Source organism: Arachis ipaensis, chromosome B10, assembly GCF_059453495.1.
Source record: "Arachis ipaensis isolate K30076 ecotype BB chromosome B10, ASM5945349v1, whole genome shotgun sequence".
Lineage (NCBI taxonomy): Eukaryota > Viridiplantae > Streptophyta > Magnoliopsida > Fabales > Fabaceae > Arachis > Arachis ipaensis.
Window position 1 is genome coordinate 90,464,782 of NC_142435.1, and position 12,799 is coordinate 90,477,580.

Here is a 12,799-nt window from a genome sequence, read left to right on the forward strand (position 1 = left end):
GGAAGGTGAAGAGGTCAGCTGGCCTTACTACAGGTTGATACCATGTTCATCTTTGCACTTTCGGGGTAGGTTTTCTCCCTCAAATTTAGTGTTAACCATATAGTGCCATATATGCTTGGAAAGCTCTGGAATCCTACTTTCCAATGCCACTAGAATCACCTCATTTGGAGCTTTGTGGCTCAAGTTATACGTGTTTGAAGAAGGCATGGTCAGGCTGCCAGGTGGGACTTTTGCCCACGTTAACTAAGTTAATGTGGGAGTTAACGTTAGTGACAATGTTGGGTGTCACTAACGTTGGCGATCACCTCCCTTCTTCAAGTTAGCATCCACGTTAACTAGGTTAACGTGGGAGTTAATGTGGCTTATTGGGGCTTGTGTGGGTTCCTTCCAACGTTAGTGACAATGTTTGGTGTCACTAATGTTGTTGACCACCTTGTTTCTTCACGTTAGCTTCCACGTTAACTAGGTTAACGTGGGAGTTAACGTGGCTTATTGTGACTTGGCCAACGTTAGTGATAAAGTTGAATGTCACTAACGTTGGCTTCCCCTTTACTTCTTAACGTTAGAGGCCACGTTAACTAAGTTAACGTGGCAACTAACATGGCCACTTATGAGCTTGGTCCAACGTTAGTGATAATGTTAAGTGTCACTAACGTTGGCTCCATTTCCTTTCTTCAAAGTTAATGCCACTAACTTTTCTCACTAACGTTGTGGCTTTCCTTCCTTCCACGTTAGTGCCCACGTTAGTGTAACTAACGTAGCTACTAACGTGGCTCTTCTCTTCTTCTTTTGGCCTGAAATCAATCAAACAAAGTGCATCAAAGTCTTGCTCTTACTCATGGGATCATGCATCATCCAATTTATCATATAATTCATGCAAAATTCTCATGAAATCATGTAAAGTGCACAATGTATGCTTGAATCAAGACGTAAGTGAATATCTACCCAAAACTAGCTTATTTCCTAAGAAAAGGCATGAAACTACCTTAAAAACAGTAAAGAAAAGGTCAGTGAAACTGGCCAAAATGCCCTGGCATCAAAGAAATACAAAATATTTTTTTGATTTTTATGATTTTATGATTTTTTTTTGTATTTTCTTTTAATTTTTTTCGAAAATCATTTTGAAAAAGAAAAATAAGGATTCCAAAATTTTTAATATGAATTCCTGGAATCTTATGCTCTTTAGTCTAAAGCTCCAATCAAAGGGTCATGCATGGCTTAATAGCCAGCCAAGCTTTAGTATGTAACTCAGACATGACACGCCTGACATTCCCTATTCAAAAGAACTAGACGTGGCTTTACAGCCAGCCAGGCTTCAATATGCTTCATGAAACACTAGAATTCATTCTTAAATATTCTGAAGAAAAATATATTTTTGAAAACATTTTTATTTTAAAATTTTTTCGAAAACAAAGGAGAAAATTTTGAAAGATTTTTGAAAAATTTTTTTGAAAATAAAACAAAAAGAAAATTACCTAATCTGAGCAACAAGATGAACCGTCAGTTGTCTAAACTCGAACAATCCCCGGTAACGGCGCCAAAAACTTGGTGCACGAAATTGTGATCTCAGGCAACGGTGCCAGAAACTCTGTACACACGTCTTAATAAATCGTTTTTCATTCACAACTTCGATACAACTAACCAGCAAGTGCACTGGGTCGTCCAAGTAATAAACCTTACGTGAGTAAGGGTCGATGCCACGGAGATTGTTGGTTTGAAGCAAGCTATGGTCACCTTGTAAATCTCAGTCAGGCGGATATCAAAGGTTATGGAGTTTTTGAAATTAATAATAAATAGACAGAAAATAAAGATAGAAATACTTATGTATATCATTGGTGAGAATTTCAGATAAGTGTATGGAGATGCGTTCGTTTCTCTGAGCTTCTGCTTTCCTGCTATCTTCATCCAATCAGTTTTACTCCTTTCCATGGTTGGCTTTATGTAAGGGCATCACCGTTGTCAATGGCTACATCCCATCCTCTTGTGAAAATGGTCCAAATGCTCTGTCACAGCACGGCTAATCATCTGAGGTTCTCGATCATGCTGGAATAGGATTCACGCTCCTTTTGCGTCTGTCACTACGCCCAGTACTCGCGAGTTTGAAGCTCGTCACAGTCATTCAATCCCTGAATCCTACTCGGAATACCACAGACAAGGTTTAGACTTTCCAGATTCTCATGAATGCTGCCATCAATCTAGCTTACACCACAAAGATTCTGATTAAGAGATCTAAGAGATACTCATTCAATCTAAGGTAGAACGGAAGTGGTTGTCAGGCACGCGTTCATAGGGAATGATGATGATTGTCACGTTCATCACATTCATGTTGAAGTGCGAATGAATATCTTAGAAGCGGAATAATTTGAATTGAATAGAAAACAGTAGTACTTTGCATTAATTCTTGAGGAACAGCAGAGCTCCACACCATAATCTATGGAGTGCAGAAACTCTACCGTATGAAAATTACATAAGTGAAAGGTTCAAGCATGGCCGAGAAGCCAGCCCCCAAAACGTGATCAATAGTCTCCTAAGATGAATAATAGATTAAAACTGAGACCAAAGATGAAAATACAATAGTAAAAAGTTCTATTTATACTAAACTAGTTACTAGGGTTTACAGAAGTAAGTAATTGATGCATAAATCCACTTCCGGGGCCCACTTGGTGTGTGCTTGGGCTGAGCTTGAATGTTACACGTGCAAAGGCTCTTTCTGGAGTTGAACGCCAGGTTGTAACGTATTTCTGGCGTTCAACTCTGGTTTGTGACTTGTTTCTGGCGTTTAACTCCAGACAGCAACGTAGAACTGGCGTTCAACGCCCTTTTACGTCGTCTAAACGCAGCCAAAGTATGGACTATTATACATTGCTGGAAAGCCCTGGATGTCGACTTTCCAACGCAATTGGTAGCGCGCCATTTTGCATTCTGTAGCTCCAGAAAATCCACTTTGAGTGCAGGGAGGTCAGAATCCAACAGCATCAGCAGTCCTTCTTCAACCTCTGAATTTGATTTTTGCTTAAGTCCCTCAATTTCAGCCAGAAAATACCTGAAATCATAGAAAAACACACAAACTCATAGTAAAGTCCAGAAATGTGAATTTAACATAAAAGCTAATGAAAACATCCCTAAAAGTAACCAGATTCTACTAAAAATATACTAAAAATATACTAAAAATAGTGCCAAAAAGCGTATAAATTATCCGCTTATCAACCACCATAGAGAAAGAGCTCCTGGCTATTGTATATGCATTTGACAAGTTTAGACAATACTTGATTGGTTCAAAAGTTAATGTATATACTGATCATGCTGCTCTCAAGTATCTTATGCCTAAACAGGATGCAAAGCCAATACTCATCAGGTGGGTGATGCTGCTACAAGAATTCAACATTGAAGTGAGAGATAGGAAGGGGAGCGAGAATCAAGTAGCAGATCATTTGTCAAGATTGCCACAAGAGGCCAATAAGGATACACCACAACCAGTGAATGAAAAGTTCCCAGATGAACATCTTCTTCAAGTCCAGCAAGCACCTTGATTTGCTGACATTGCAAACTATAAGGTGTGAAGAAAGATCCCTCAAGAGCTTACCAAGCAACAAGTGAAGAAGTTACATAATGAGGCTAAGAAATTCTTGTAGGAAGAGCCTTTCTTATTCAAGAGATGTCCAGATGGGATGATTAGGAGGTGTATCCCTGAATGTGAGATGAGAGACATACTGTGGCATTGTCATGGTTCATCTTATGATGGACATTTTAGGCCAGAAAGAACAGCAGCCAAAGTACTTCAAAGTGGATTCTATTGGCCAACTATATTCAAAAATGCCAGAGAGTTTGTGCATCAATGCAATGAATGTCAAGGAGCTGGAGGGTTTACAAAAAGGAATGAAATGCCTCAAAACTTCATTTTGGAAGTAAAGCTGTTTGATCTCTGGGGTATGGACTTAATGGGCCCCTTCCCTCCATCCTATTCTTTCAAATACATTCTGGTAGCAGTGGAATATGTCTCCAAATGGGTAGAAGATATAGCCACAACCACATGTAATGCACTAATTATCCTTTAATTTCTTAACAGATACATCTTCACTAGATATGGGGTACCTAAAGGCCTTATTAGTGATGGTGGCAGCCATTTTTGCAATAGACAAATGAAAAAGCTGCGTCACAAATATGGAGTAATTCATAAATTAGCCACACCATATCACCCTCAAACTAATGGCCAGGCTGAATTGGCAAACAAGGAGCTGAAGAAAATTTTAGAGAAAATAGTGGGGATCACAAGGAAGGACTGGACAAGAAAATTGGACAACGATCTGATGGGCAAACAGAACAACATTCAAAACTCCAATCGGGAAGTCACCATTTTAGCTAATCTATGGCAAATCTTGTCATCTTCCTGTGGAGTTAGAACATAAAGCTTACTGGGCCACTAAACTCCTCAATCTTGATTCTCAAGCAGCAGAAGAGAAAAGGCTATTGCAACTCAATGAGCTAGATGAATTTAGATTGGAAGCTTATGAGAATACAAAGATATACAAGGAGAGAGCTAAAAAGTGGCATACTGGCATGACAAGAAAATCTTGAAAAGAGAGTTCAAACCAGGACAACAAGTGCTCCTATATAACTCCAGGCTCAAGGTTTTTCCTTGCAAACTCAAATCCAAATAGACTGGCCCCTATCTGATAACCAAAGTCTTCCCACTTGGAAGCCTTGAACTCCTGAATGAAGCCACAAAGGATATAATCACAGCAAATGTCCAAAGAGCTAAGCATTATCTGGGAGGATCTTAGAACAAAGAAGAGAGTGTTCAGGAATTGGGATGAGCAAAGAAGGAAGACGTCAAGCTAATGACAATAAACAAGCATTTGTTGGGAGGTAACCCAACCAGAGGTAGCTTTCTTTTTCTAACTATTTTAATAAAAAGGTTAAGTAGATTTCTATGCATTGCAAGGAGCTAAGTTTGGTATTGCACACCAAAACAAGTTAAGGGTGAAAGCAGGATGTTATGTTTGGTGTTCCACCAAAAATCTCATTTAAAAACACATTTCAACCGTCTGCATAAATGGTCACTAGATCCAAACAATCAGGGAAACTACTCAACCATTGTCTATTTTCTAGTTTCTAGTTTTGATCCCTGTAACAAAGGCACAAGGTTTCATGTATATAGTTGATTTGTTGCATAAGAGGCATTGACAAGGGACTAAGTTTGGTGTTCACACACCAAAGTAAGTTCAAAAGCCTACAAACATTCATGCATATTAACCATTCTTCAAGTGCTTGGGAAACTTTTTGGAAGAATTGTACATCATCAACAAGAAAAGCACAAAAGCTAAGGAGGACCATGAAGGATTAAGCAAGAAGATGCCAAAAGGTCATATTGTTCCTCAACTGTTTATGCCTGGAAGTGCTAAATATGATGAAGTTTGTCTCTGTCTGCATTTTGTTGGTTTACTATCTCTTTATTCTTCAAATTAGGTGATCTAGCCAAAGTGCCTATCTCATTTTTCATCTGCTTGAATATATGTCTTGTTCCCCCTGCATAAATAAGAGAAAATGTTGAAACAGAAAGTAATTGTCCAATGTGGTATGAGTAAAAAAAAAGTTCAGTGGTGGTGATTGCTTGATTAGATGATAAGCTCAATAATAAAAGCTACAGGATAGAATGTCTCTTGTAGTGTGAACTTAGTTGCTGTTGTAAAGCCTTCAATTAATAAGTATCCCTAAAAAAAAGAGGAAAAGTAAGAAGGAAAAAGAAAGAAAAGCCAAGAATTGGAAACAAAAATGAAAGAAACAAGTAATAAGGCTAGACACCAATAGCTTGGACCTTAAGACATATGCCTGTGGTGCTTTTTGTACTAGGATCTGCTTGGACAATTAGGTTCTGAGGAGTCTTTTAAAACTTGGCAACTTGGATTAACTAATCCAGGATTACCAACCGAAAGTCCATTATCAAGAGCAACCTAGTTACAATGCATTTAGTAATCCAAAGAGGTGCTGGGCATTAATGTTCCTAAGAAGAATTGTGAGCCAAGTGTCTGTAGTGAAGAGGTGTTGAGAAAAATTGAGCCAAAAAGCTGCTGCAACACTTGACACTGAGCTACCATTAAGAAATAACTTTCTGAAGCAAAAGAAAGAAGGAAAAATCTAACAGGGATCAATAAAAGAGCAAGGCATCATAGCAACAACCCTAGTTAATCCTCAAAGAGACATTTCACATCTGGAAGCTGATGAGCGGATAATTTATACGCTTTTTGGCATTGTTTTTACATAGTTTTCAGTATAATTTAGTTAGTTTTTAGTATATTTTTAATAGTTTTTAATTAAAATTCACTTTTCTGGACTTTACTATGAGTTTATGTGTTTTTCTGTGATTTTAGGTATTTTCTAGCTGAAATTGAGGGACCTGAGCAAAAATCAGATTCAGAGGTTGAAGAAGGACTGCAGATGCTGTTGGATTCTGACCTCCCTGCACTCAAAGTGGATTTTCTGGAGCTACAAAACTCCAAATGGTGCGCTTTCAATTGCGTGGGAAAGTAGATATCCATGGCTTTCCAGCAATATATAATAGTATATACTTTGATTAAGGATTGACGACGTAAACTGGCGTTCAACGCCAGTTCCATGCTACATTCTGGAGTCAAACGCCAGAAACAGGTTGCAAAGTGGAGTTCAACGCCAGAAACAGGCTACAAACTGGCGTTCAACTCCAAGAGAAGCCTCTACACGTGTAAAGCTCAATGCTCAGCCCAAGCACACACCAAGTGGGCCCTGGAAGTGGATTTCTACATCATTTACTCAATTCTGTAAACCCTAGTAACTAGTTTAGAATAAATAGGACTTTTTACTATTGTATTAGACATCTTGGGACGTTTAGTTCTTGGATCATGGGGGCTGGCCATTCGGCCATGCCTGAACCTTTCACTTATGTATTTTTCAACGGTAGAGTTTCTACACACCATAGATTAAGGTGTGGAGCTCTGCTATTCCTCAAAGATTAATGCAAAGTACTACTGTTTTTCTATTCAATTCAACTTATTCCGCCTCTAAGATATTCATTCACACTTCAATATGATGGATGTGATGATTGTGACAGTCATCATCATTCACAACTTATGAACGCATGCCTGACAACCACTTCCTTTATACCTTAGATTGAATGGATATCTCTTGGATATCTAATACATGGGACCGAGTTCGAGTTATTAGTGTCTTCGTGGTATAAGTTAGAACCCATGGATGGCCACTCCTGAGATCCGAAAAGTCTAAACCTTGTCTGTGGTATTCCGAGTAGGATCTGGGAAGGGATGGCTGTGACGAGCTTCAAACTCGTGAGTGCTGGGCGTAGTGACAGACGCAAAAGGATAGTAAATCCTATTCCAGTATGATCAAGAACCGACAGATGATTAGCCATGCAGTGACAGCGCATTGGACCATTTTTACAGGAGGATGGGATGTAGCCATTGACAACGGTGATGCCCTACATAAAGCTTGCCATGGAAAGGAGTAGGATTGATTGGATGAAGATAGCAGGAAAGCAGAGATCAAAGGAACGAAAGCATCTCTATACGCTTATCTAAAATTCTCACCAGTGAATTACATAAGTACCACTATCCTATTTTATATTTTATTTAATTTTCATCCACTATAATTTCTTAATACAATTTAATCCACCTGACTGAGATTTACAAGGTGACCATAGCTTGCTTCAAGCCGACAATCTCCGTGGGATCGACCCTTACTCACGTAAGGTTTATTACTTGGACGACCCAGTGCACTTGCTGGTTAGTTGTACGAAGTTGTGAAACAGATATAAGATCATGAATGTACGTATTGAGTTTTTAGCGCCGTTACCAAGAAATGGAGTGATCACGATTTGGCACACCAAGTTTTTGGCGCCGTTGTCGGGGATTGTTCGAGTTTGGACAACTGACGGTTCATCTTGTTGCTCAGATTAGGTAATTTTATTTTAATTTTAATCTTTTTATTTATTATTTTCGAAAAACACAAAAAAAAATTTTTTTTTCTTCTTTTTCATTTTTTCCCAATTAATTTTCGAAAAATATACAAAAAAATTTACAAATTCATAAAATCAAAAATATTTTTGTGTTTCGTGTTTGAGTCTAGAGTCAATTTTTAAGTTTGGTGTCTTGCATGTGTTTCTTTTCTTTTCAAGAATTTTCGAAAATTCATCATATTTTCTTCATGATCTTCAAGTTCTTCCTGGCCAGTCTTCTTGTTTGATCTTCATATTTTCTTGTTTTGTGTCTTTTCTTGTTTTTCATATGCATTTTTAATCTGTTAGTTTCTAAAGTTTGAAAATTTCTAAGTTTGGTGTCTTGCATGTTTTTCTTTCATTAAAAAAAAAATTTCAAAAATAAGTCTTGATGTTCATCTTGATCTTCAAAGTGTTCTTGGTGTTCATCTTGACATTCATAGTGTTCTTGCATGCATTGTGTGTTTTGATTCATAATTTTTATGTTATGAGTCTTTTTCATGTTTTTCTCTTTCTTTATAAAAAATTCAAAAATAAAAAAAATATCTTTTCCTTATTTTACTCAAAATTTTCGAAAATATGAATTGATTTAGTCAAAAACTTTTTAAATTTAATTGTTTCTTATGAATCAAATCAAATTTTCAATTTAAAAAAAAATTCTTATCTTTTCAAAATCTTTTTCAAAAATCAAATCTTTTTCATTTTACCTTCATATTTTCGAAAACTTTTTAAATTTGATTTTCAAAATCTTTTTCTTATTTTATTTCTTAATTTTCAAAATCTTTACTAACATTTAATATGATTGATTGAAAAAATTTCAAGTTGTTACTTGCCTATTAAGAAAGATTCAATCTTTAAACTCTAGAATCATATCTTTTTAGTTTCTTGTTAGTCAAGTAATCAACTTTAGTTTTCAAAATCAAATCTTTTTAAATTTCTTTTTCAAATCTTTTTCAAAATAAGTTTCAATCAATCATATCCTTTTGTTTCAATCATATCCTTTTTTTATTATTTCAATCATATCTTTTTCAAATTCAATTTCAAAATCTTTTTTAACTTCTTTCCTAACCTCTTATCTTTTTAAAATTGATTTTCAAATCTTTTTCAATCAATCTTATCTTTTTGTTTCAATCATATCTTTTTCAAAACTACCTAACTAATTCAATCTCTCTTAAATTTTTGAAAATACCTCCCTCTTTTTTAAAATTTCATTTTGATTAACTAATTATTTTAAATTTAATTTAATTTATATTTTTAATTTTCAAATTCTAAGTTTAATTTTAAAAATTTTTTTATTTCTATTTTCGAAATTTAACTTTAAATTTTAATTTTTATTTTAATTAATTTTCAAAAATTCTCTCACCTCTCATCTCCTTCTATTTATTTATTCATCTACGAACACTGTTCTCCTCACCCTTGTGTTTGGATTCTCCTCTCTTCTCTTTCCTTACATTACATTCTTTTCTTCTTCTACTCACGCAAAGGAATCTCTATATTGTGACATAGAGGATTCCATATTTTCTTTGTTATTCCCTTCTTTGTCATATGAGCAGGAGAAAGACAAGAACATTCTTGTTGAAGCAGATCATGAACCTGAAAGGACTCTGAAAAGGAAACTAAGAGAAGCTAAAATACAACAATCGAGAGACAACCTTACAGGAAAGAGGAGATGGCAGCCAAAAATAAGAATAATGCAAGGAGGATGCTTGGTGACTTTACTGCACCTAATTCCAATTTACATGGAAGAAGCATCTCCATTCCTGCCATTGGAGCAAACAATTTTGAGCTGAAACCTCAATTAGTTTCTCTGATGCAGCAGAACTGCAAGTTTCATGGACTTCCATCTGAAGATCCTTTTCAGTTCTTAACTGAATTTTTGCACATCTGTGATACTGTTAAGACCAATGGGGTTGATCCCGAGGTCTACAGGCTTATGCTTTTTCCGTTTGCTGTAAGAGACAGAGCTAGAGTGTGGTTGGACTCTCAACCCAAAGATAGCCTGAACTCTTGGGATAAGCTGGTCATGGCTTTCTTAGCCAAGTTCTTTCCTCCTCAAAATCTGAGTAAGCTTAGAGTGGATGTTCAAACCTTTAGACAGAAAGAAGGTGAATCCCTCTATGAAGCTTGGGAGAGATATAAGCAACTGACCAAAAAGTGTCCTTCTGACATGCTTTCAGAATGGACCATCCTAGATATATTCTATGATGGTCTGTCTGAATTAGCTAAGATGTCATTGGATACTTCTGCAGGTGGATCCATTCACCTAAAGAAAACGCCTGCAGAAGCTCAAGAACTCATTGACATGGTTGCTAATAACCAGTTCATGTACACTTCTGAGAGGAATCCTCTGAGTAATGGGACGCCTCAGAAGAAGGGAGTTCTTGAAATTGATACTCTGAATGCCATATTGGCTCAGAATAAAATATTGACTCAGCAAGTCAATATGATTTCTCAGAGTCTGAATGGAATGCAGGCTGCATCCAACAGTACTCAAGAGGCATCTTCTGAAGAAGAAGCTTATAATCCTGAGAACCCTGCAATAGCAAAGGTGAATTACATGGGTGAACCCTATGAAAACACCTATAATCCCTCATGGAGAAATCACCCAAATCACTCATGGAAGGATCAACAAAAGCCTCAACAAGGCTTTAATAATGGTGGAAGAAACAGGGTTAGCAATAGCAAGCCTTTTCCATCATCCAGTCAGCAAAAGACAGAGAATGCTGAGTAGAATCAATCTAACTTGGCAAACATAGTCTCTGATCTATCTAAGGCCACATTAAGTTTCATAAATGAAACAAGGTCCTCCATTAGAAATTTGGAGGCACAAGTGGGCCAGCTGAATAAAAGGATCACTGAAATCCCTCCTAGTACTCTCCTAGGCAATACAGAAGAAAACCCAAAAGGAGAGTGCAAGGCCATTGAATTGATCATCATGGCCGAACCTGCAAGGGAGGAAGAGGACGTGAATCCCAGTGAGGAATACCTCCTGGGATGTCCAGAGATCAATAAGGAGCTTCCCTCTGAGGAACCAAAGGACTCTGAGGCTCATCTAAAGACCATAGAGATTCCAATGAACCTCCTTATGCCATTCATGAGCTCTGATGAATATTCTTCTTCTAAAGAGAATGAGGATGTTACTGAAGAGCAAGTTGCCAAGTACCTTGGTGCTATCATGAAGCTGAATGCCAAATTATTTGGTAATGAGACTTGGGAAGATGAACTTCCCTTGCTCACCAATGAACTAAGTGATCTAGATCAACTGACATTGCCTCAGAAGAAACAGGATCCTGAAAAGTTCTTAATACCTTGTACCATAGGCACCATGAACTTTGAGAAGGCTCTGTGTGACCTTGGGTCATGGATAAACCTCATGCCCCTCTCTGTAATGGAGAAATTGGGAATCTTTAAGGTGCAAGCTGCCAGAATCTCACTAGAGATGGCAGACAACTCAAGAAAACAGGCTTATAGACTAGTAGAGGACATGTTAGTAAAGGTTGAAGACCTTTACATCCCTGCTGATTTCAAAATCCTAGAGACTGGGAAGGAAGAGGATGAATCTATCATCCTTGGAAGACCCTTCCTAGCCACATCAAGAGCTGTGATTGATGTGGACAGAGGAGAATTGATCCTTCAACTGAATGAGGATAACCTTTTGTTTAAAACTCAAAGATCTCCTTCTGTACCCATGGAGAGGAAGCATGAAAAGCTTCTCTCAGTACAGAGTCAAACAAAGCCCCCACAATCAAACTCTAAGTTTGGTGTTGGGAGGCCTCAGCCAAACTCTAAGTTTGGTGTTGAATTCCCATATCCAAACTCCAAGTTTGGTGTTGGGAGTCTATAAAATTGACCTGATCACCTGTGTGACTCCATGAGAGCTCATTGTCAAGCTATTGACAATAAAGAAGTGCTTGTTGGGAGGCAACCCAATATTATTTAATCATTTTTATTTTATTTTCTCTTTGTTATTTCATGTTTTATTAGGTTGATGATCATGTGGAGTCACAAGAACTACTGAAAAATCAAAAATAGAATGAAAAACAGCATTGAAAACAGAACACCCTGGAAGCAGGGCTTACTGGCGTTTAAACGCCAGTAAGGAGCATCTGGCTGGTGTTTAATGCCAGAACAGAGCATGAAACTGGCGTTAAACGCCAGAAACAAGCAGCATTCTGGCGTTTAAATGCCAGGAATGCACCCCAAAGAAAAACTAGCGTTCAACGCTAGAAACATGCTGCAGACTGGCGTTGAACGCCCAAAACAAGCATGGAAGTGGCGTTTAACGCCAGAAAAATGCTGCAATCTGGCGTTAAACGCCAGGATTGCCTACAGAGGGCATTTACACGCCTAATTGGAGCAGGGATGATTAAAGTCCTTGGCCCCACTGGATCTGTGGACCCCACAGGATCTCCTCAGGATCTGTGGACCCCACAGAAGCCCCACCTACTTCTTCTCTCCTCTTCACACCTTTTCATAACTCTCTTCCCCAAATACCCCTCACCAATCAACTCAATCACTCTTTTCCATCACCTCTTCACCACTCACATCCATCCTCTCTTCCCCAAAAACCCTACCTACCTTTAAATTCAAAATAATTTCCCTCCCAAACCCAACCCTAAATGGCCGAACCCTAACCCCTCCTCACTCCTATATAAACCCCTCATTCCTTCTTCATTTTCACACAACACAACCCTCTCTTCTTCCCCTTGGCCGAATCCACCTTCTCCCTCCATCTCCTACATTTTCCTTCTTCTTCTACTTCTTTCTCTTTTCTTTTGCTCGAGGACGAGCAACCATTTTAAGTTTGGTGTGGTA

At 37.8% G+C, this 12,799-nt stretch overlaps 1 non-coding gene across 1 annotated transcript; it reads right to left on the reverse strand.

The window, feature by feature from the left end:
• Positions 1–10,049: 10,049 nt before the first annotated feature.
• Positions 10,050–10,157, reverse strand: LOC148580823 (small nucleolar RNA R71). The gene has a single exon (XR_015895664.1). It is a non-coding gene; the product is annotated as a small nucleolar RNA R71 (small nucleolar RNA).
• Between the last annotated feature and the right edge of the window lie 2,642 nt (positions 10,158–12,799).